Below are 23601 nucleotides of genomic sequence, written 5' to 3' on the forward strand. Positions count from 1 at the left end.
ACGCGCGGCGGAAGATTGCGAGGATGGGACGCACGCTTCTCCAAAGTGACGCCGCGGCCGTGACCGTGAGCAGGACCAGAACCCCGAGAGGCCTTCTTCTCCCTGGTGGGAGGCACAGGATCCGTGGTCTGTACTTTGGAGGGAATGTCCCAGCGTGGCCTGGTCACTGGATCCCCACAAACTGAACTGACGTCCCCGGCCCTTGTCTCTTGGTAGAGTTCTCTCCCCGCCTCTAGAGGGCGTGCGTCCGGCCGGAGCGTCCAGCCCTGGACACGTGATCTGGATGCGTGATCACGCACGTCACGCACGCGATCACCCCAGAGGGTGGAGGGAAGCAAGGAGTGGCCGTTGGCGTTGCCTTTCCAACGGGGAGGTCGTCCGCTGACCAGCGTTTTTGCCTCACTGACCGCCGGGCCGTGCCGCGGCCCCAGGATGTCCTCCTGGATATGAAGGACCTGGTTCCCCCGGGGTCTGTTCTGACCTCTGTCATTCCGGAGGCCCCAGGAGGAGACCCCAGTTTCCGCTGCACACGGGCGGTGTGGAGGTCTCAGGAGGAGAACGGGGCTCCGTCCCCCCGCCTGGAGGACACCCGGTGGCCTGTGCCGTGGGACGAGATGGCTTCCAGCCTGCGTCCCTCCTCGCCTGGCGAGTGCGGTGGGAACGGAGAATCCTGGGGGGCTGCCTCTTTACATCCAAAGCGGTAGAGCGAGGAGTGTCTGCCCCCCGCACATCGTCCTTGGGGCGTCCGCCGTCCTGGCACTCACGGGGTATCTGGATGTGGGGAAGAACCCCCTGCTCTGCTGTTTGGAAGTCCTGGGGCTTTGAAGACGTGGAACAGAGATTGCGAACTGCCCGAGGCAGGAATTTTTTTTTTTTTTTTTTTTTTTAATGCTGGGAAACAGAGGGTCCTTCTTAGGGCATTTGGTTGGACGGTCTGGAATGCATTCTCTTTAAAACTAAAGTCCCAAAGGGACCACCCAGCCATCATCCGGTCCGTGCGTTTGGCTGGCACTTTGCAGTTTGCAAAGTGCTCTGCATGTGGCACCGGCAGTATTCTCGCGGGGACAGCCAGGGTCCGCGTTGTGCCTCTCGACCCCACACCTGCAGAGCTGATGTGCGAAACGACATCTTCCTCTTTCCCGAGGGTCCTTACGTTTTTTCCGGGCCTGGGTTTTCTGCGTATGCCAGCCCACCGTTTTCCATTCCACGCTTTGCAATTAAAATGAGTGCGCAGGGCTGTTTAAGCCACAGACGCATCCAGCGCGAGCCGTGTTTACATGGCAACTGGTGACCACTTAATTACATAGTAATTACGGCGCAGCGGCGGGGCGATCACACAGTAAGTGCTGTGTCATTAGCGGTGATTGCCCCGTCTTCCTAAGCACAGGGAGGCTGCATGGTAATTGCTTTTGGACCTTCCAACTGCGGGTGAGACGCAGCCACAGCAGCCTACAATTACCAAGGACGCATGTGACGTGTATTAAGTAAGCAAACATGGGGGGCTGCCGTGCGCAAAGTGCGCGAGATCAAAGCCCCACGGTGGGGGGGCAGGGCGGCCGAGGCCTTAACGCGAGGCCTGGGGGAGATGAGGGTACTTTGTGTCCTCGGGCCGGGGGGCCTGGAGAGCGGGGTGCGCAGCACGAGGCCACCGACACCGTGAGGGCGGGACACGCGGGGCTTGGGGGCCCGGGAAAGAAAACGGAGAAGGATTCCACCTGCAGTGGAAACATTTGGAAGGATTTTGAGGAGGGGGACACGTTTTTCGAGGATGACTCGGCTGGTGGGTGGGTGGTAGAAAGAGCCCATTGGGGGCGCTTGGGGGGCTCGGTCGGTTGAGCACCCAGCTCTTGATTTTGGCTCCGGTCACGATCTGACGGTTCGTAGGTTCAAGCCCCGCATCGGGCTGTGTGCTGTCAGTGCAGAGCCTTCTTGGGACTCTCTCTCTCCCTCGCTCTCTGCCTCTCCCCCATTCTCTCTCTCTCTCTCTCTCTCTCTCAAAATAAACAAACTTAACAAAGAAAGAAAGAGCCTACTGAAGTGCGGGCCCAGTTAGTGGGGGGTAGGTAGTGGTGCCCCTGCTTTTCTCCTGCCTCCCGACTCTCTGTGCTCCCGTGGGCTCGTCTCTGTCTCTCTGGCGGGTGGAGGCTGGAGGCCAGCCAGGCACCGGCCGCGTCCTTCCCTCGTCCCTGACAGCCTCTCTCTGGGCAAGCTAACCCGTGCCCCCTGCCCACCTGTGCCTGCACGCTAGGCTCCATATTTACCCTCCTGCCCAGATACCTTCTCTGGGCTTCCACCCCTCACCCGACATCTGCTCGTGGGGTTCTTGCAGGCTCTCCAAACTCTCTTTGAAGGTGTCCTCCTTTAAATGGTTGACACCGTTAATTGACCTGATAGATAAGGCCATGCAGACGCGGTCTCTGCCTGTCTGTCCCCATCTCCCACCACAGACCCCCCTTTTCTGGGCACCGCAGCCACTTTGGGCTCTTCCTTTCTGGGGCGTGCTCCCCATGGCCACGGGGCCTTTGCACGGGCTGCCCTCGCGGGACTTCTCTTCCCTCCTCTCAGTTTCTTCTGTGTGAGTCTTGCTCCTCCTCCAGAGCTTAGCTCAGGCTTGGTTTCTTGGAGGACCCTCACAAAGCTTCCCGGTGGGGTCGGATTCCTTTGTCAGCTGCCTCTTATGACTGGGGTCCTTCCCTTGTCCACGACCCTGCACGACTGGCTGCTCTCTGGCTCGCACTGTGGACGGTGCCATACTTGTTCCTGCTCCTGGTGGAGCCCGTGTGGCGGCCCTGGAGCTGGGCACACGGCGGGAGGCGTGGCAGCTGAGCTGGCGGGACTGGTGACCTGGGCAGACAAGGACAAGCACCTACGAGCCCCGTGAATGCCTGCTGGGGGCCGGCTCTGCCCGGAGCCCACGGAAAGCCCGGGGCTCCGGCAGGAGCGTGGCCACGGGCCGTGCGCGGAGCAGGCCCCGCTCGCCAGGCTCCGGACCGTGGGACCTGGGTGGTCCGTCCTCCCGCCTGACGGACTTGGGGTTTCCTGGAGACGGGGCAGGAGAGAGCCCTGGAGAGACGGAGGCGGGGCGGCTGACAGCGCGCTCGGGGCACCACAGCGTCGCCTTTGCGTGACCAGCACACCCAGGGCACTGAGCTGCCCGTGGATGTAGCGACTGGAGGGCGCTGTGTGGACCCAACAGTGGGCGTGAGGGTCATTGACTCCCACCAAACGCCATGTGCCCTCGTCACTGGTTAGGAGTGGGGGGAGCTCAGATGCTCCCCAAACGCTCTATTCTCCCCGGGTTGCAGGGTCCAGGGAGCCGGAAGGATGCACCTGAACTATGGGATCAAAGGAGCCTGGGGACTGAGCTGGAGGCAAGGAGACTGGCGGTCCCAGGTCATCAGGGGCATAGCCCAAGGTGGGCAGAGAAGTGTCCCAGGTCAGCAGGGAGAACGGTGACGTGGGACAAGGTGGACGCTCGGCACGAGTGTCCGCGGTGGGTCCACGCTGCCAGGCTCTGGGTGGGAGGAGGGACCCACAGGGAGGTGGCGACACAGTGGGGTGGGGGCTGGCGGTTTGGACGGGCTGAAGCACGGACAAGCAGACGCCGAGGGAATGTGGGGGAGACCCTGTGCTGCAGGGCGGGGAGGAAGGGGGACTCTGTGAAAAGCTGCGGGCGAGCTGGACCGGCCCGAGAAGTTCTTGCTACGGGGCTTGGCTAGGTTGGGGTGAGAAGGCAGCGGGGAGCCAGCGAAGGTTCAGAGCCCGGCAGCGCAGGCTTGGATTTGCGCCTGAGCGGGGTGGGCGTGGAACGTGGCCGTGGCCGTGGCCCTCACACTCAGCTCCTCTGTGTTGGGACTTTGCCGGAGCGTGCAGCGGGGCCGTGTCCCCGTGCGGCACTGCCGGCTTCGTGGGCCGTCTAAACGGGTCTGCCGAAGCAGGTCACTCTCACAACCAAGCTAACCTCAATTGTTACAGGTTAAAAGTGGAAGCAGCATGAGTCGGTCATTAACACACCCCCCATTGTCAAATTTAAAAGTGTTGCGACTGCCTTCGCCTCAGAGGAGCAGGAGTGCGGCTGGTGAGGGTCCTGGTGTCCCACACGCTGCCCGTCGTGGGGGCGGCCGTTGAGCCACAGGCAGGGGTGAGGTGTGGACGCAGGGTGCCCCGTGGGGGGGCCTCGGACACACGGCGTCTGGTCAAAGAGCCAGACGCGAGGCCACGTAGGGTACGGATGTGCGATGGGAGGCGTCGTGGACACGGAAGGCAAGCCAGTGGCCGCTCAGGGCCGAGGAGGGGAGAGAACGGACCGGGTGACGTGTCTTGGAACCAGACAGAATTGTCGCTTGCACGGCACTGAATGCACGAAATGCCACTGACTCGCACACTTTACAAAATGGTGAATTTGATGTTGTGTGAATTTCACTTCAGTTACCAAAAAAAAACAAAAAACAAAAACCCGCCTTCCCCAAACCCAGTTTACAATCCTGGCTCCTTGAGCGTTTTTGGAAACCGAAGGGGTGGGGGTGCCTGGGGACAGGCTTGGGGCAAACGGAGGCGTCACTGGGGCACAGAGACTGTGTGGGGTCACTGCTGGGGAGGCTGTGGGCAGGGATCCTAATGACCGCTGGCTGGTTCCGAGCCACCACGGGGTCTCCTACAAGCTCTGGTGTCCCCTCCCCTGTCCCCCCCCCCCCAACACACTGCCCTGCTGCCTCTCGTGGCAGAGTCATTCCTGGGGGCCGGATCAAACCACGTCTGTCTTGGGCACGGGGCCCCATCAGGGTGCATGTGATGCTGGGGTCTGTGTCCCTGGGGGCTCTGTACTCAGGTCCCATTCCCACCCCGCAAGGACAGACGCCGGCTGTTTGGGACACGCCTGTTGTCCCTTCTGCTGGTGACAGAGCACACAGGGAGCACCCCGGTCAGGGTGTGAAGTGCCACCAGCCTCTCTTGGGACCCTTAGGGGACTCGTGTCCGCAAGTTTCTCCTTGAAACTTAAAAAGAACAACCTGAAGCAGGGAGTACGCATCACAGAGTGTGTTTGACACGTGGGGGGTAAGGACTAACGGAGCCCAGAACCCCCCGGGAGCCAGCGGTTCTTGAAGTGGGGTCCCTGGCCCCCCAGCACCAGCACCGAGGGAACTTGTTAGAAGTGTAGCAACATGGGACGCCTGGGTGGCCCGGTCGGTTGAGCGTTGGCTTCGGCTCAGGTCATGATCTCTTGGTTCGTGGGTTCGAGCCCCGCGTGGGGCTCCTGTGCTGACAGCTCAGAGCTTGCATCCCGCTTCGGATTCTGTGTCTCCCTCTCCCTCTGGCCCTCCCCTGCTCACACTCTGTCTCTCTCTCTCTCTCTCAAAAATAAAATAAAACATCTTAATAAGAAATGCAGCAACAGGGTGAGAAGGCAGCCTGTGAAATCAGAGAACAGACTTGCAAACCGCTTGTGCGATAAGGGGTTAACATCCAAACACTGTGAGGTGCTCCTACAGCTCAGTAGCAAAATAGCGGGCAAACCCGTAAATAACCTGAGTAAAAAATGGACACGGGACCTGACTAGACGCTTCTCCGGGGAAGACCTCCCACAGCCGGCAGGCTCTGCAGAGATGCCCCGCATCACTCCTCATCCGGGAGATGGGAATCAAACCCACGATGAGACACCAGCTCGCACCTGTCAGGGTGGCTGGACTCAAACAGCCAGAAGGTTGCCAAGTGCCCACAAGGCCGTGGGGAAGGGGCAGCCCGCGTGGGCCGCTGGCACGCACAGCCGCGGTCCCGGAACAGTGTGTGCAGGGCGGCCATGTGAGCGGCACCGCCACTCGGGGTCCATATCCAAAGGAAAGGAGAGGAGGGCCCTGGAGAGCCGAGCACCCCCACGTCCGCTGGGGCACATCATCCACGACAGCCGGGCACGGAGACCGCCGACTGTCCTTCGGCAGGTCGGTGGCTAGAGATGCCCTGAAAGGGGCGTCTGGGTGGCTCGGTCGGCTTCTGGTTTCACCTCAGGTCGTGATCCCAGGGTCGTGGGATCGAGCCCCACGTGGGGGTCTGGGCTGAGCGTGGAACCTGCTTGGGATTCTGTCTCTCCCTGTGCCCCTCCCCCAGTCACGTGCACGCGCGTGCGTGCTCTCTCTCAAAACAAAAGATGTCATAGCGCACATGAGATTTTCTTCAGCCTTAGAAAAAAGAAGGAAATCCTGTCACTTGCCCCAACAGGGATGGACCCTGAGGGCATTCCGCGAAGAGAAATAAGCCGGACACAGAAAGACAAACGTTCCGTACCGTCACCTTAACTGCGAGATCTGAAATGGTCAAAGTCACAGACACAGAGGACAGGGCCGTGGTCGCCAGCGGCTGAGGATGCGTGAAGCTGGGAGACGTTGGTCAAAGGGTGTAGCCTCCCGTCGTGCGAGGCGGGCACGGGGCGGCCCACGGCCAGCACGCTCACTGACGCGCACGGCCCTGTGTCGTCTACTTGAAACTCGCTAAGGGAGTAGATTCTAAGCGTTCTCACCACGAAAACGACGGGCAGAAAGAAAATGTTAGCGGCGTGACGGGATGGAGAGGCAGTTAGCTTGGTGGCGGTGACCCTGTCACTCTGTGCACGTGCTTCAAAACCTCACGCTGCCCCCCTTCAACGAGCACTCTTTTCATTTCTCAGCTAGACCTCGAAAAAGCTGAAAAATAGTACTAATGTACTAAAAAAATTTTGAGAAAATTTTCAATCAATTAGATCCCTTTCCTCTCAGGAAAAACAACTTGTCCTGCCCTGCTTCATCAGCCTGCTAATTCTGAATGGATTCATCTTGGCGAAATTCACATTTACGGTGATTATCTGAACTTTGTCCCATTGATATAAGATACTCAATATCTGTGCCAAGTCGTAGCTATGGTGGGTTTACGCAACACTTTAAGTAAATCTGTTTCCCTGACAATCTCTGTGTCAGCAGACGTATCGCTCATAGTGCATTAAAAATAGCTTATGAGTGCTATTTAGACCCCCTCATTTTCATGGGTGTGAGTCACTTTCTGAGCAACGCTCATGTAGCTCGATCTTGCCGTCAGATGTGCCGCGGAACGAAGTGCGGGCCGCGGCAGGAGGAGGGCAAGGTCAGACGGCACGTCAGCGACGGACGATGCGTCCGGGTGGCCCGCAGCCACACTGCTGCTGTCTCGCTGGCCAGGCGCAGCCTCGCTGGTCGTAATCTTCGGCCCTGAGACGAACCTGCAGGAAAGCAACCAGGGCAGAAAGGAGACGATGGAGCATGAAACGGGCATCAAGGCCCCTTCGGCACTCGGTCAGACTCACCGTGTGTCCACTGGAACACACGCCAAGTCAGAAATCTACAAGTCACAAGACCACCTCATCCCACGGCTCTGTGGGGCTGCGACCCACGGGCACCGGGCTTATTGCTAACAGGACATCTGCTTGCCCAGCGGACGCATCAGATGCCCGTTTCCTAAGGTACTGGTGGTATGTGCTCTTCTGGACAGTGGGGGCCGTCTGCGGCTTTCTGGCCCAATAGTCGCCTCTGGTGGGGTCTGCCCCCGGGGCTCCAAAGACCAAGCCACCTCAGCTCTCTTCTCTCCAGCATCTTCAGCTGGGGCCACCGAGTCCAGAGAAACCCACAGTTCAGAGATGCACATAAGAGCCTTCTCCAAGTAGGATTTCAGCTGGTCAACCCAGAGGCCCCTGGGATGGCGTAATGGATAATAATGCCAAGAGCTTGACCTTCAGTTACCTTAGAGTATCTAACAGATGCTCTGTGGCAACCCCAGTGCCGTGATTAGCACGCACACCTACTGTGCGTCAGGCACGGATCTGACCATCCGACTCGTATCTGAAATATTGAACCACATGCAAATCAACAACGAAACCTCAAAGAGAGAGAGAGAGGAGTGAGAGAGGGAGAGGGAGAAAATTTGGGATAATTTTCCCCCGTAGAATGGGAAGAAGAAAAGCAGTCACTTGGAACCTGGAACCAGCAACGCTGATCTCAAGTTTCTCCAACAGAAGCCTCTTAGAGGATGGGCATAATTCATCCTAAAAGAAACGTAGGTGTGTTTCGCACCTGCCAACAGCAGAGGGTCTGGACGGGAAAGGTGCATCATGGGAGTAACGGCGGCCATCACAAGCGTGGTTAGAATCAGCAACGCCTCTTTTCAGTGAGCGAGACAGGAGATACCTCAGGCAGCAGATCCAGGACAGAAAGGAATCAGAATAAATTTAAATAAAGGAGCGGCATTTGGAAGCGCTCTGAGCCTGGCACACAGAGAGCCAACCGGCTAATAATGGCTGCGCCTTCAAAAGAAGCACATCAGGGCGCCTGGAGGGCTCAGTCGGTCAAGCGTCCGGCTTCGGCTCAGGTCATGATCTTGCAGGTCGTGAGTCCGAGTCCCACATCGGGTTCTGTGGTTCGTGAGTTCGAGCCCCGCGTCGGGCTCTGTGCTGACAGCTCGGAGCCTGGAGCCTGCTTCCGATTCTGTGTCTCCCTCCCTCTCTGCCCCCTCCCCTGCTTGCACTCTGTGTCTCTCTCTCAACAATAAACATTAAAAAAAGTTAAAAAAAAAAAAAAAAAAGAACCACATCAGAAAGCTCAGAAATTATAGTGGCATCGTTAAGGGACTTTTTTGGAATTGGAAAAAGAGGGCTTGTGGAATCCCTGTCGTACTGAGTCGGCAGAGGCTGATGGGACAAGATGCATCCTTGTAAAAAGTTTAATGTCACAGAGAATCTTCCAGAAGCCATGTGTGATGACCTGGTCCCTGCTGGGTCCCCTAGCCTAGCCCACCCCCCAACACGTGTTTGTGGAGTGAAGACTGAACCCATTGGAAAGGTCTGCAAGAGCAGAAGTTGGAGGAAGGATGTGGACAAAGAGGGCCTCTGCCCATGGAAGGCGTCATCCAGATGCAAAGGCAGGGTGGCCATCTTGTCACGTGGTTATCCGCCAGGTGCCCTTCTTGTGAGCGCCAGTTTCCTGGGTGAACACTGCCACGGATGAGGGGATGGGCAGAGGTCAACACGCTCCGGGCAAACCACAAAAGCCCACACTGGGCGGCGGCCCTGAAGAGATGGGGAGGCCAGGCGCTGGTGTTGGGAGGGGCCGGGAGAGCCTCGAAGGTGCAGACTTGTTTCCCATGAAAAGCAGGCTGGGGGGATTCTATTAAATGTGAAAGCTCTATCTACAGAGAGAATTAAGAAAGTTTGATACACCGCTAAAGAAAGCCAACAAACCATGAAAGACAGCAAGAGGAGAGGAGAACATCAGATAAAATCTCTAGAAACAACCACAAAGCAGGTAACAAGATGCCAGTCAGTACATATCTGTCAATAATTACTCTGAGTGTAAACAGACCAAATGCTCTAGTCAGAAGGCGTCAGGTGACAGAATGGGTAACAAGACCCATCTCTCTGCCGCCTACAAGAGACTCGTTTCAGACAGAAAGTCACCCTAATGCCGGACACAACAGACTTTAAAGCAAAGACTGTACAAGACATTAAGAAGGACGCTACATAAACATAAAGGGGATAACCCTACACGTGGATAAAACAATCGTGAGTGTTTATGCGCCCAACATGAAGCACCAAATACACAAAACAGGTCAGAGCCAACATCGAGGAACTAATGGATACGATAACTGGAGGGGACTAACGTCAGTGGGTAGACCGTCCAAACAGAAAATCAACGAGGAAACGGTGGCTTTGAATGACACACTCGTCCAGATGGACTTAACAGACATATTCAGAACGTTCCACCCTAAATCTGCAGAATGCACATACTTTTCAAGGGCACGTGGAACATTCTCCAGAACACATCACATATGAGGCCACATAACAAGTCTCAACAAATTAAAAAACAAAAAAAAATTTTGCAGAATGCTCCCGTGTCCTCGCCAGCGGAGTTACAAATAGTATTTGCTATCTGAATTTGAGCAAAACATACAGGACACCGAGACCCTGGGAAGGTGAAGGGACAGCCAGAAGGAGGACACAGCCCGGCAAGGATCCAAGAAAGCCAAAGCGGGACCCTGCACCGTGGGGAGCAGGCAGGTGGCGGGAAGGGTGTGGTGGGGTGGAAAGGGGCCAGAGCCTCGAGTGGCTCACTCACCGTTGCGCCTGACCTGGCCCAAGTGTACCGTCTTCTCACTGCTTGGACCCTTCCCCGGGCACCGCAGGAGGGACCCGGGGTCCTGAGGCTCCTATAGCCACGCTGGTATAGGCCTGACGTTCTCCGTCACATATGACAAACATCGTCTACAAAACAACCAGCAGAGGCCCCGTGGCTGGTCCTGACAGGCTCTAATCAGGCTTAACTCCTGCAGGAGGGAGCGGGGCCCTCGGGGGGCTGGAGGCCGAGGTTCAGGCTCCCAGGCTGGGCCCTGAGGCCTTGGAGCCCCTCTTCCAGGTGGTGGGTGGGCCTGAGATTCTAGTCATTCCCTTCTCTTCTGCTAGAGGGGTGCTGTCAGCCTGTTTTCCGAATGAGAGAGTGCTGAAAGATTCATTTTTTGCAGAAGGTGTAAGACAAATAGGAAATATTATTTCAGAGAACTTGCACAGGGTAATTATTTATGAATGTGTTACCGACCATATGGTTTCCCACGCTGGTTCGAGAGGGTAATGATTTTTGTAATTACCTGTGTTTAGAAATACCTTCATGCAAAGAAGTAAATATGCCTCCTGCCGAGAGCAGAAATGGTCTCTCCTCTTCCATAATTAGCGAGCTTTTCTTCAGCCAAAGCCTGAAATTACTTCTGGTTTCTCAGGGGCAACATGGGACACAGAGGCACAGGGCTGGGATCCAGCCCAAGGGTTAGGGCCTTGTGGCCTCGGATCCCCCTGAATCGTCCTCTGGGACTGACGAGGGCCGCTGTGGTGAGGGCGTCAGGCACAGACCTGCCTCAGGTCCCTGCTATGGGTCCCCATTTTTTAATGGACTGATGGGCATTTGTGATTTTAAAACGGTCATTTCTTGCTCCCTCGCTGAAGTTCTGTGTTACCCTTCTGAATTAAGAGTGTGTGTGTGTGCATGTGCGTGGTGAGGGGTGGGGAGAGGAGCCTGGTGGGGGGAGGGTGCCACCATCAGCCAGACTTGGATTTGGGGCCACACGCCCATCATGGAGCCAGTGGTCGGCCCTCAGCCGCGGGGACCCAGCCGTGGGGACCCAGCCGTGGGGACCCCGTGTGGCTGCACAGGCCACCTGGCTGCTCCTGGGTCTCCATTCTTCCAGCCGCGAAGCAGGGACCCGACGGTGCCCGCGTCCGAGAGGGGGGAGATGCGTTTGTGCCTACAGGCGGTCCGGCACGGGGTGAGTGCCACGAGCAGGCACACACATATGCACGCGTGTTCCGCGCGTGCTCGTGCTGCACCTGTCAAGGGCCCTGCTGTCTTGCCCGGCACTTCATTCTGTCGCGTCTGGAGAGATCGGGGAGGGACCCTCGGCCCCCTGAGAGCGGGGAGGAGGCCGCAGAGCCCCACCCCTTCCCCTTCCTCCTCCTGCCCACATCTCAGTGGCTCCAGGCAAACGATTCAGGTTGGAGCCGTGACGCTGCCCACGATCAAGCCAGGTCTCCCTGCGGTGTCTCCAGAATTTCCAGAAATGTCCTGTTCTTCGCTGACATTTTTATGTTCCGGGAGCCGCTTGTCACGACGCATGAGTGTGTGCGTTTGCGTCGGATTATCCTCCGGCCACGATGCCCAGTTTTGTGCAAGCGCGTGTGTTTTCTCTGGTTCCGGCGCAAGAGCTTATGAGGTCTGTCTGCTTAAGGAGTCTGCTCCGGGGGGGGCGAGGCCCCGTGGGCCCCGCCACAGCCCCTTGTCCCGCGAGGAGCAGGCAGCACAGCACGGGGCACATCCCAGGAGGCAGGTGCCCACCCGCCCCCGCGCTCGGACAGGAAGCGCGGGCCTGGCGAGACAGCGGGTCTGAGGCGGGACTGCAAGCCGGCTCCTGTGCTGCAACCTGATGGCAGGATCGCCCGCTGGGACTCGCGCTGGGGGCACGCGTGGGGCGCTCGCTGGGGCAAGCACGCAGTAGACGGTGGGGAGCGCGGGCCAGGAGCCGAGCAGCTTCTGGGGCATCGTCCCGACGACAGGTGGGCGGCTTCCGGTGTCATGTTTGTGAGATAAGGACCCTCAGCTCGGTCCACCCCGCTGCTTCTCGACGTCACGCACCCACTGCCTCGTCTGTTCTCAGCGATCAGAGCAGGGCGTCCACGCTGAGCCCGAGCCCTTGCTGGCGCTGATTCTGGTCCAGGCTTCTGTCCACCCGTCCGATCGCTGCTGATAAAGCCTTTGTGCCACAGCCTTTCTGAGACCCCCGGCGAGGCGGGCGTGTGTTTGCCTCCGAAGACCCAGAGCGTCCCCGGCTCAGCTCCTCTCTGCGAGGGGCTCACGGCGCCTGCAGGAATCGGACAAACACTCCAGCAACTCAACCTAATGAGACAGGAACACAGATGGCTTGGAGTTAGGTTTAGGGTTAGGCATAATGAGGGGAGCAGATGGGGAAATTCAAGTTAAAATTCAGTCAAATTTTAATTAAAAGATTATGTGTTTCCACCCTAGGATCTTGGGAAGATGAGCTCAGATTGCATGGCCCTGCTCCCTCCCCCAAGAAACACACAATCCTGAACCTCACGCGGTCTGCACCGTGCGGACGTCCTCCAGCCCGGCGTCCGTGGTCCAGCACCAGCCCCCGACGCGCCCAGCCCGGAGAGCGCCACCGTGTTGCCCGCCCCAGCCAACAGGTGCACACGCTGCCCTAAGAGGGTGAAAAGTGGGGCTGGGGCACCGAGGAGAACGGGGAGCCGTTGGAGGGCACCTGGGCAGCAGAGGCGGGGACCTGCCCCCTCCACCCCTGCCCTCCTCTTCTGCTGCTCCAGACCGTCTCCCACGAGCTCGGGCTGTGTTCCTCCTGGGCGTGCTGCCGTGTCTCTCTCTCCCCACCACCCACTTTGGGAATCCGACCCCCCCACCCGCCACTGCCGAGAAGCTCTCTGTACCCTATAGTGAGGGGAGGTCCCTGAAGTCCTTGCCCTTGGGACAGCCCGGAAGTGCTCCCGCAGGCCCGCTTCCTGGAGAGAGAGAGGGAACCTGCCCCTTTTGGGTTTAGTTGCTGCCTTGTAGCCCTCTCTGCAGAGACTGAGTGCTGAGAGGCCCCTGACCTGCTGAGGCTGTTTCCGGGTGGGCACAGACGCTGCTGGGAAGCAGGTTTCATGGGACTCTCCCTTAGAGGAGAGGGGTCACCTGTAAAGCACGAGAGGGATCCTGGTTGGAAGTGGGAGGTCGTCCAGCTCTAATTAACCAACTAATCAACTGGATATTGATTGTTGTGTAATAAATCACCACACATGGAGTGGCTTGAAACGGCACACATTTATTTCCGTGGGTCGGGATTCTGGGCACAGTTCAGGTGGGTCCTCTGCTCAGGGTCTCACGAGGCTACAAGACGAGATGCAGGCCCGGGCTGGGGTCTCATCTGAAGGCTCCACTGGGGACGGATCTGCTTCCCTGCTCACTTGCTTGTTGGCAGCAGTGTGGACCGTTGGTCACAGACTTCCCCCAGTCCCTTGAGCCCCGGACGTGGCACAGGCTTCACAGAAGCACGCTAGCCGACGGGCGGCAGTGAGAGCGCTAGCAAGGGGGAGTTGCGGTCTTTTGAAACATAACCAGAGCGTCGCCACCGTCATTCGTTGTATCATCTTTCTTCTAAGCAGTCGCAGGACCGGCCCGCACTCAGCGGGAGGAGACGACAGGAGGAGGTGGGCCCCAGTGGGTGGGGTCGCCTGGGCCATCTTAGACACTGCTGACCACATTACTCACGTCCGAGGCTTCTTTCGATATTAATGGTATTAAACCTGGATTCGTTATGTTTGCAGAAGGTATTTTTCCTCGCCTTTTTATTTAATTTACTTTTGAAGTTAACAGTGGCTTTTAAAAAAAATTTTTTTTAACATTTATTCATATTTTGAGAGACAGAGCATGAGTGGGGGAGGGGCAGAGAGAGAGAGAGACAGAATCCGAAGAAGGCTCCAGGCTCTGAACTGACAGCACAGAGCCCGACGTGGGGCTCGAACTCACAGACCGTGAGATCATGACCTGAGCTGAAGTTGGATGCTTAACCGACTGAGCCAACCAGGTGCCCCAACAGTGGCTTTTTTTTTTCCGTTATTATGTAGCCGGGTTTTCAGTGTTTTCCTTGGTGGTTTTCTTTTTCGGGCTTTGGGAATAGAAAAGCTTTTCTCTCACCCAGATCGATCACGCAGACTGATACCCACCTACGTGCTATAAGCTTCTTGTGTGGTTTCATGTTTAGTGTTAAACTCTGCATCTGTCTGGATTTATGTTGTTGTCTCTGGATGGACTTCACTTTTTCCCCAAAGAAGTAAGGCAATTTTCCCCAGCATCAGTTTTGATTAATCCGTCCTTTCCTCACCGATGTCTGTTTCATAAAGAGTGAAAGTTTATGTCTGTTGCAGGCGGTTACGATAGTCAGTGTTAAACACTGAGGCTAGACCTGCCCCCCGAAGGACTGGTAGGGAGTGGGCACCTATCTGGGGAGGAGGGCAAGACTGGCCTTGGTGGGAGGATCTGGGAGGACGACCTTCGGATGTCTGGAGCTGCCCCGGTGGGCTTGGAGCCTGGTCCAGCCAGGGAGGCACCTCAGAGAGCTCAAGGGTGTCTCTGCATGTGGGGGTCAGAGCGATCCCTCCTGAGAAACCTGAAAGGTGATGAACAGGCCATCATGGGTGGGGGCGCTGGTGTTGATTTGGGGGCAGCCTTCACGAGCAGTGTTTGTGGGGTGCAGAATGCTTTCTGGTGCCCCCAGGACACTGACTGTGTGGTCCACAGACCCCATGTGGACCCTGTGTGTGTGGGTCCTTGCTAGGACCTTTCCCAAGAGCAAACATCCGCGACAGAAGGCAGCTGTAGGTTCTGTGGGAATTTGAGGGTCTGAGGGACGGGGAGGGACGTGCCAGAATAGGAACACCAACCAGCTGGCCTTTAACAGGCACCTGTCCCCGAGACCATGGTATCAGTTTTCTTGGCTGCCCTAACAAATGGCCACAAACTGGGAGGTTTACAGTAACGAATTTACTCTCTCCCAGCTCTGGAGGCTGAAAGGTGTACCTCGAGGCATGGGCAGGGCTGTGCTCCCTCCAGAGGCTCTACGGGAAGATCCATCCCGTCTCTTCCAGCTTCTGGGGGCCCCTGGCTTCCTTCGCTTTGACTGCTCTGGTCTCTGTCTTCATGTGGCTTCTCCTCTCCTGTCTCTTACAAGGACACCTGTCATTGGATTTAGGGCTGGCCTGGTCAGGACCACTGACATAATTATCACGGACTTGAAGAGCCGCTCTGGTAGTAGATACCTGGCACTGTTCTTAGTCGTTCTAGACTGTTCTCGTCGTCCCTCCTCCTCCGAGATTCTGTTTCTTGGCCAATCGGACTAATTCATTTTTCTCAGAGAAAATTTAGAATTATTTTGTCAAGTTGGTCCCAAAATGTGACCGGGTTTCTACTGGAATGGCACCGAACATACCCGTCCGTGCCGGGTGGGGTCTAGGTATCCCCTCACGACTGAGCCCTTGCCCACAGGGAGAAAGACGGGTCTCCGCTGATTCAAATGTTCTTCGTGTCCCTCAGTCACATTGGCAGGTATGAACAGGTTGTACAGAATTCCTGGGAGATTCATCCCTAAATACTGTTTTCTAGTAATAGGATGTTTGCTTCAGGTTTCTCTAATATTGCTAATATATGGAAATGCTCATGATTTTTATGTTTTTGGTCTTTCAGCCGGCACAGCCGTTCGTTTGGGGAAATTTTCAATTTACTATCGGGGTTTTTCAGGTTGATAGCAATCTTACCCAGTTATTGCCGAGAGGGATCCTGGATTTATTTCTAGCAGAGTCTTGCCTCTTAATTGGGAAGCTTAATGCTCTTTAAGGAATCTTGGTCAACATTTGTGTAGCCGTGCTGATGGTGTCTGGACGGTGACACGGGGACACGGGCTTCCCAGCGGACTTTTGACTCGGTGATGGTGACGTCCGGCTCCCCGCATGGCCCGTGGTTGTGCTCTGGGTAGGGCTGCGTTTGCCCCCTGAAGAGTCTTCTGGGAAGGCTCTGGGCGGTGTGCTTGGGGAACCTCGCACATCTGAGGGTGTCCCTCTGGCGCATGAGAACCTGGCCCCGCGGATCCTTCCTCCCCGCCCCCCCGCCTCCCCCCCCCCCCCCCAGTTTAGCAGCAGTGGCTTTCTGTGCGGGATGCAGCGGCTGTTTTCACCTCTGTCTTGGCCTGAGAGGGCTCCTGGCTGTCGCTTGCACCTTCTGCCCTGTGCGGTCCCTTATCGCCTGTCCCACACCTCTGAGACAGGGGGTGTCAGTGGAGCGATGCCATCTGTCCACCTGAACCAGGCCGCTCCTCTGGGAGCCTCTACACACGCACCTGCACCTTCCCGGCAGAGATCCCAGGGCGCAGGGCACTGGCTTCCCCAGTTCTGACTTTGCCGCTGGACTTTGTGAGCTAGACGTTTATTCTTACTGTGCCATTTACTTGAAAGTCAGCAAGGGAAGGGCTTTTTAAAATAGATTTTATTTTTTAGAGCATTTGTAGGTTTTCAGAAAGATTGTACAGAAAGTAGAGAGTTATGGTAGGTCCTCCCTACCCGCCCTAGTTGCCATTATCAACCGCGGGTGAACCAAGATAGAGACATTATTACTGACCGAACTCAATAGTTTACTCCAGGGTTCACTTTGTGCCCTAAAGAGGCGTGGGTTTTGCCAACCGCTATTATACGCCCACCTCCTGGAGGTGCCCTGAGCCTCCTCCATATCCTTCTGTGCCCCGCCCTGAACCTGGCAACCCCCGGTCCGGCCACTGTGTCTGTAGTTTCGTCTTCTAAGATGGGAGAACGCATTGTGTGTGTAAACGGGGGGCCAGCAGAAGAGAAGAGGGTGTGGGATGTCAGGAGACACGTCCGAGGGCCTGCCTGGCAGAGCAAGGCCCCTGGGAAGCCTGGAGAGGAGAGTGTGCAGGGGAGGCCAAGAGCCGTCTGTGACCCAGGAGGGCACCGATGGCCCCGCGAGGGGCTCGGGGAAGGCGGTGGGGCTGCTGCAGGGCAGGTGTGGGGGTGCAAGCAAGTTGGGGGAGGGACAGGATGGGGAGCAGGTGAGGAACACGCAGATGCCTGGCCGGGCGGCAGGGAGCACGTGCTGAGGCCGGGACCATGCTTTGTAAGGGACCAAATCCCCTGGAATGCAGGCCTGGGGCTATCAGGCTGGTGTGGCAGAAGGACGGGGCAAGGTCAGGGCTGCCTGTGGCGACGGGAAGGCGAGGTCGACCAGGGGCTTCGAGAAGCGAGAGCAGGGCCACTTGCGAGAGCTCTGATGTCGCGTCTCCTTTCACTAATCCTGACCACACCTGCACAACACGGAAGAATCTGGGACGCTTCTGCTTTGTGGAAAGTGGGGTTTGGTCTGAGTCTGGGGAACCGAGCTGTGCAAGTTTTCAAGATCCAGAGCTGAAGGGAATGACTCGTGTCCAGGGGCACTCACCCCTGGAGTACGCCCCGGAGCGAACGTCTCTGCAAAACATCTCTTTCCAAAGAATTCTTTCAATTCTTCTTCTTCTTCTTCTTCTTCTTCTTCTTTTTTTTTTTTTTTTGGTAACATTTTGTGTTTTCATAAAAGCCATATTCCACCAGTGTTGTTCTATAGCACTCTCTCAGAGCCAGATCTATTTTTTAAAAAGCATTTGGCGCTCTGAAGTGTTACATGTGGCTTAGTGAAAACAGCAATATGCAGAGATTCAAAAGATGTCACTCCACGTTAGGTACAAAACGTGATCAGCCTTACTTATGATCCAACACAAACACAGAATTCAGATGTGGCGTGGTGGGAAGCAAGGGGACATCTTTGTTGGGGGGAGAGACCTTCCTTGCACATCACGTTCCGGGGCGTGAATTCCCAGTGTTTTCCAAACTGCTCACCAACAGAAAGAGAGGGAAAGGAGACCTGTCCTGGGCACATCCTGTGGGAGGAACAGCTCCTCGGGGCAAGCCAGCTGGGAGTCTGTAGGATTCCCTACATGCCTCTGGCAGACGGGGCTGACCAGCCCTACCACATCTGCTTCCTCGGTGACGTCTCCCCGAAGACGTGAGCCTTGGTGGCTTGGCCTTCCGCTGGCTTCCTCCACTAAGTCCTCACACGCGTGGTCTTATCGAGGCCTTGTGACAGTCCCGGTAGAGATCCATGCCATCTCACCGCCTGCGGACGAGGGAACCCAGGTTCCTGGAGACACTGAGGCTTTTCTCCCAGAGTTCATGTGTGTTGGGTCACACTCGGCCGCAGCCGTGACAGTAGAGCAAACTCCAATGGCTGTCATGGTGAGCACCTGGCCCAGGTGTGCACTAGAGCAAGGTAGCTCTTAGGGCTTCAGGGCAAGAGGGCTCACGGTTCTCTCGGTGGTCCAGGGACCCAGCTTGGGGTGTTCCTGTCGGAAGGCTACGCGTAAACAAGAAGAGCTCTCCTCCCAGGAATAGTCTGGTGATGTTTTGGCCACAGCAAACAACTAACCATCGGGGCTGCATTTAAACTGTACCTAGTTGGTTAACAACTTCCCACCGGTACACACGCTTCCGAAAGCCAGCCAGTCAGTGACTGCCCCGCCCTTCCAGAAGCCAGCCAATCAGTGACTGCCCCGCCCTTCCGGAAACCAGCCAATCAGTGACTGCCCCGCCCTTCCAAAAGCCAGCCAATCAGTGACTGCCCCGCCCTTCCAAAAGCCAGCCAATCAGTGACTGCCCCGCCCTTCCAGAAGCCAGCCAATCAGTGACTGCCCCGCCCTTCCGGAAGCCAGCCAATCAGTGACTGCCCCGCCCTTCCGGAAACCAGCCAATCAGTGACTGCCCCGCCCTTCCGGAAACCAGCCAATCAGCGGTTACCTTCTCCTTCTGAAGACCAGCCAGCCAGCCAGCGACAGCTCTGCCTTCTGAACGCAGCCAACAAATGACAAGACCCATCCTTCCGAAAGCCAGCGGCTCAGCAGTAGCCCAGCTCTTATGATCCCAAGCCGCGAGAGCAGTCTCGCTTGGGTAACTGAGATGCCACGGCTGAAGGTCATCCTGTCCCCAGACGTCGTTACCCAGGCTCTTTGCTTCAGGGAGGCTGCCTGCTGTCCCTCGCTTCATTCAGGTGTTTGTTCTGACCCTGAGGGGCCTCTTCCACGGGGTCTGTGCCATGCTGAGGCCCCACCCCAAGAGGCCTCCCGGCAGGGAGCAGGTCAGGCTTGGAGATGGGGCCCAGGACCCGGGTGGGGCTGGTGGGACTCAGGAGGGGCTGGCTCTCAGCTGGTCTGGCACTCAGGTGAAGCCCGAAGGCCTATGGCCAGAGCAAAGGATGTACCCGAGGGCTGAGGGCAGAGGGAGACCCGCTCTGACCAACTGGGACATTGAAGTGCTCCCCGGCCCCACCCTTCCTCCTAGTGGCCAGGACATCAGAGACAACCGCTTCCCAGCACCCTCGGCTTCCAGAGAGGGTGGGGGCAGCCGCTGGAACACCTGCTTTATAGGGAAATCTACCAGGTCAGATATTTCAATTTTATCCAAAAAGCCTGAAGGATAAAGTACCGGTGATAAAGAACACTCTGTAGAAGCCCAAACAAAAACCAAACTCCTCCCTGCTTTATGCATAAATATTCTGGCGTTTGTAGTTTGCCAGGTGCCTTCCCAGTCCTCCGATTCCATACGATTGTTTGCTGCAGCAGCTCCCAGTGGTCCAGGGGCTGAGACAGCCCGGGGAACGGCCAGGAGGGTGACCTGAGGGACGCTCAGACACAGGTGGGGGCTGTGACCACTGTAGCCACGTTGTGTGGTCTGGAAGCCACAGTGGCCGATGAGAGTCTCGCTGGGATTGAAGTCCAGGAAGAGACTGGAGCTCTGATGTCCCAGCGGAGGTCCTGTGCACCTGCCGTGCTTGTAAGGCCTTGGCGGCCCCCCGGACTGGCCTCTGCATTGAAGACCCGATCGCATCTGTCACATCCCACACGTCTGTCATCTGACCGCTGACCGCTGACTCCCTTGAGGCACTGGCCTGCAGCCTGACCCTGGATCCTCAGCCCAGCGCCTCCTTCCTGGCAGGGTCTCAGCCACCCCAGGGGATGCCCCACTGGCCCCACCTGCATCCCAAATTCATGGTGACGGTCCACCAGGCGGAGGTGCAGAGCGCTTTGGAGCCAGTGATTGGCCGCACGAACGTCCAGGGTTGTGGCCGAGGCACCGTGCGCCCGCTGCGGGGGGTGGGGCGGCGCACACACTTGTGTTCCATGTGATGGAGGAGGGCAAAGCCGGTGGGGTGCGTCGTCCTCCTGTGCGTAAAAGTACCAATTCAGGCAGTTCCCAGGAACTGACCCTGGGTAGAGCCAGCCCGGCAACCTGGCAGCTCTTGACGGTGGAATCATAAAAATGAAATTTAAACGGGGCCCTAAATGATTTAACTAAGTGGTAATTAGAAATGCATTTAAGGCAACGTTCAATTCAGTGGGCGTTTATGGAACACGTGCGACGCGTGAGGCCCCGCTCGGGGTCCTGAGAACAATCTGGACAAGACCGCCAAGGAATTTAGAGCAAGGTTTGAAGAAATGTGGACACTCGGGTGTGACCAACGCCTTGCTCACATTTGTGAGCCCGACGCTAAGCCCGTCACAGAGGAAGGCTGAACTCTATAGGGCGCTGGTCCCGGGGGCTCTGAGGCCTGGGACGCAGTGGCTGTAGCACCTGACAGCTGTGTGGGAACTCGAGAGGGACAGACTCCCGCTCAGCCCTGACTGAAAGGGAACGCGGAAGAACAGGGACGGGGCCCTGAGGGCGTGGAAACGACACAGGTGACTGCCCTGTAGCGCACGTTGGCCGAGCTGCTGAAACCAGCGTTCCAGTCAGTGGCTGCTACCCTTCATGAACCCTACGGGCCGCAGGGACTCCCTAGGGTTGGGTTTTCATGGAAGGACCCCGAGTGTCTAGGAGTCAGAAGGACTTGGAGCTTACCAGAACGATGACCGGCTTGGTGAGCCATCTTGGTTTTATTTCCACGGCACTGATTTAGTTACTTGGGATTCGGTGGGAATCTGCACAAGTAAAACGGGAACAAGGGGTGGTTGGGACTGGAGCCCCCTGGTTCCATTGGATCCTCACGGAGCAGAATTCAACAGCTAGACTGTCAGGGAGAAAGCCTGGGTTTTCCTGATTCTGGTGATCTTGGCCCAGCTTCCTTCCCTTGGGCGTGAGTGGGGGGACTCCGCTGCCCCATCTGTAGCGTGAGGTTGTTGGCACATGCAAGTCCTGTCCCCGCTGTGAAACTCTCCCTCCACGAATCTTTGGAGAAACACGACTCTGGTATCGCAGGAGCGGGTCAAGAGCCAAGCCCTGGGTGGAGACCCCGTCGCACGGAAGGCATGGGGCCAGTTGGGGCCAAGGCTCTCCGGACGTGCAGGGGCAGAGAGGGCACCGGGGCGGCTGTGCTTACCCCTGGGGCCCAGCAAGGCCGTGACTGCCCGCTTCTCTTCTCTCCCGTCTAGGGTTCCAGGCTTCAATTTGCTGGCCGTTTGTTTTTGACCAGCGAGCGGTATACGACGAGGGGCTGGATACAGCCACACGGAGACGAAGGGAGAGTGACAGGCACTGAGTACAAGCCAACACACTGGCCTTTTCAGCATCGTCTTCATTTGCCAAAAAAGTGCGCCCCTCTTACCCCAAGCAGCTCGCTAGCTGCTGAAAACCCGATGCCCTAATGTAGTGGATTGCAATTATTCTAAATATGGCAGACAGGCACATTTCAGAGAGTTTTCCCCATCTGTCTCACTTGAAGGCTCTGCTGTTTGTAATGAGTCATTTCTTTAGCACAGATTTCTGGACCAAGAGGAGTTTCAGACTCAGTCTCCGCTCTTCCGTTGTCTGGATGCCGAGACCTTTTCCGTCCCCTCGCAGGGCCAGGGCCTCAGCTTTGAGGATGGCCCCTGGCTGGGCCTGTGTGAGTCTCGGGGGGATGGGGGAGGAGGCAGGTGGACTTTCCCTCACGTCACAGGGTGCAAGTGACACGGCTGCCGACGTGCATCTCCTCGGCCCCGAAGGACGACTCGTGAGATTCCTGCTGTCCTCTGGAGCTTTATCCCCCGGGAGTCCAGGGCTGTGTCACTTGCTCTGGGGCACTGACGGACGTGGTGGGGTGACGCTTGACCCCAGGGGTCTCGATCCCCTTTTCCCCAGTGCAGAGCGGCCACCGCAGGCCCCGGCTCTCAGGTGGCTTACGACCTGCTCAGCTCATGCACGTAGAGGGATGTAACGCACCGGGCCTGGCCCCATCCACGTCCGCTTACGCGGCTGCTACTCTGTCTCCGTTTTCCCCTCTTTTTCTTTTTAAAGCCTATTTATTTATTTATTTTGAGAGAGACAGAGAGAGCAAGCAGGGTGGGGGCAGAGAGAGAGAGAGAGAGAACCCCAAGCAGACAGCACTGTCAGTGCAGAGCCCGATACGGGGCTCGAACTCACGAACTTTGAGACGGTGACCTGAGCTGAAACGAAGAGTCAGACGCTTAACCAAATGAGCCCCCCGGGCGCCCCTTCCCTCTTTTTAAAAATTGAGGTGGAATTCACACAAGGTAAAACGAAGGGTTTCAAAGCGTGTATTTCAGCAACATTTAGCACAATCACGAAACACATTACCACCACCTCTACCCAGCTCCAAACCCGCTTCTTTCCCCAAAGGAAAATCCACACCCGTTACGTTTTTAACTTCCCTCTCGAACCTTTCTGCCCCCAAATGAGGACCTGTGCCCCAAGGGTGGGAGGTGAGGGCGGGGCAGGAGCAGCAGCCAGGAGCCAGGGAGGACCCAGGAGCCCCGCGGGCCGCCCCCGTCCTGCACAGCAGGACCAGCAGAGGCGCCACGGGCTCCCCTCTCCTCTCTTGGTGGTTGGGTGACTTTGGGCGAGGGAGCTCCTAGTGACCCTACTTGGCAGGGTTGAGGTAGGACGGGGTGCAAGTGGCAGGCTCTCAGGCTGCTGCAGCCCTTCCCCTTCTCCCCCTGCAGGGGAGCCACCTCTTGGCAGGGGGTTGAGAAGGCAGGTAAAAGAGGGGATTCCTTTCTGGATTTCCCGTTCTTCTGGAGATGCTCTTCTAGCTGAGCTGAGGACTAGGGACAGCAGGGACAGGTCTGCAGGTCCCGGTGTCATCCCGCCCAGGCGTGGGGAGCAGCGCTCAGCCGTCACTGCCCCGGCGACTGGCTCTGCCCATCCCCCCCCACCCCCAGCCCGTTAGCACCCCTCGTCTGACCCACGGACGGCCTAGGTACATTTTCCTTCTGGAGGACCCCTTCCATGCCACCAGGCCCGACATCCTGACCCATGCAGAGAGGTCTGGCTGAAATCCAGGCTGCCTTTTGCTGCTTGAATGCTCCCGCGGACGGGAAGCTCACTCACTTCAGCAACTCCAAAGTAGACTAAGCATCGAATGAAGGAGCTCACGCAAATCCTAATCAGTGACCTGTCGATTAGAACTGGAATCGGCTTCAGGAGCGGGAGGTGAGGGTCTGACGGGAGGGGTTTGGCATGGCTGTTCTAAAGCC

At 57.2% G+C, this 23601-nt stretch overlaps 1 long non-coding RNA gene across 1 annotated transcript; it reads left to right on the forward strand.

The window, feature by feature from the left end:
• Positions 1 to 336: 336 nt before the first annotated feature.
• LOC122226862 lies at positions 337 to 22422 on the forward strand. Its single transcript, XR_006205795.1, has 3 exons — positions 337 to 1484; positions 12558 to 12739; positions 21559 to 22422. It is a non-coding gene; the product is annotated as an uncharacterized LOC122226862 (long non-coding RNA).
• Positions 22423 to 23601: the final 1179 nt, after the last annotated feature.

Source organism: Panthera leo, chromosome C1, assembly GCF_018350215.1.
Source record: "Panthera leo isolate Ple1 chromosome C1, P.leo_Ple1_pat1.1, whole genome shotgun sequence".
NCBI lineage: Eukaryota > Metazoa > Chordata > Mammalia > Carnivora > Felidae > Panthera > Panthera leo.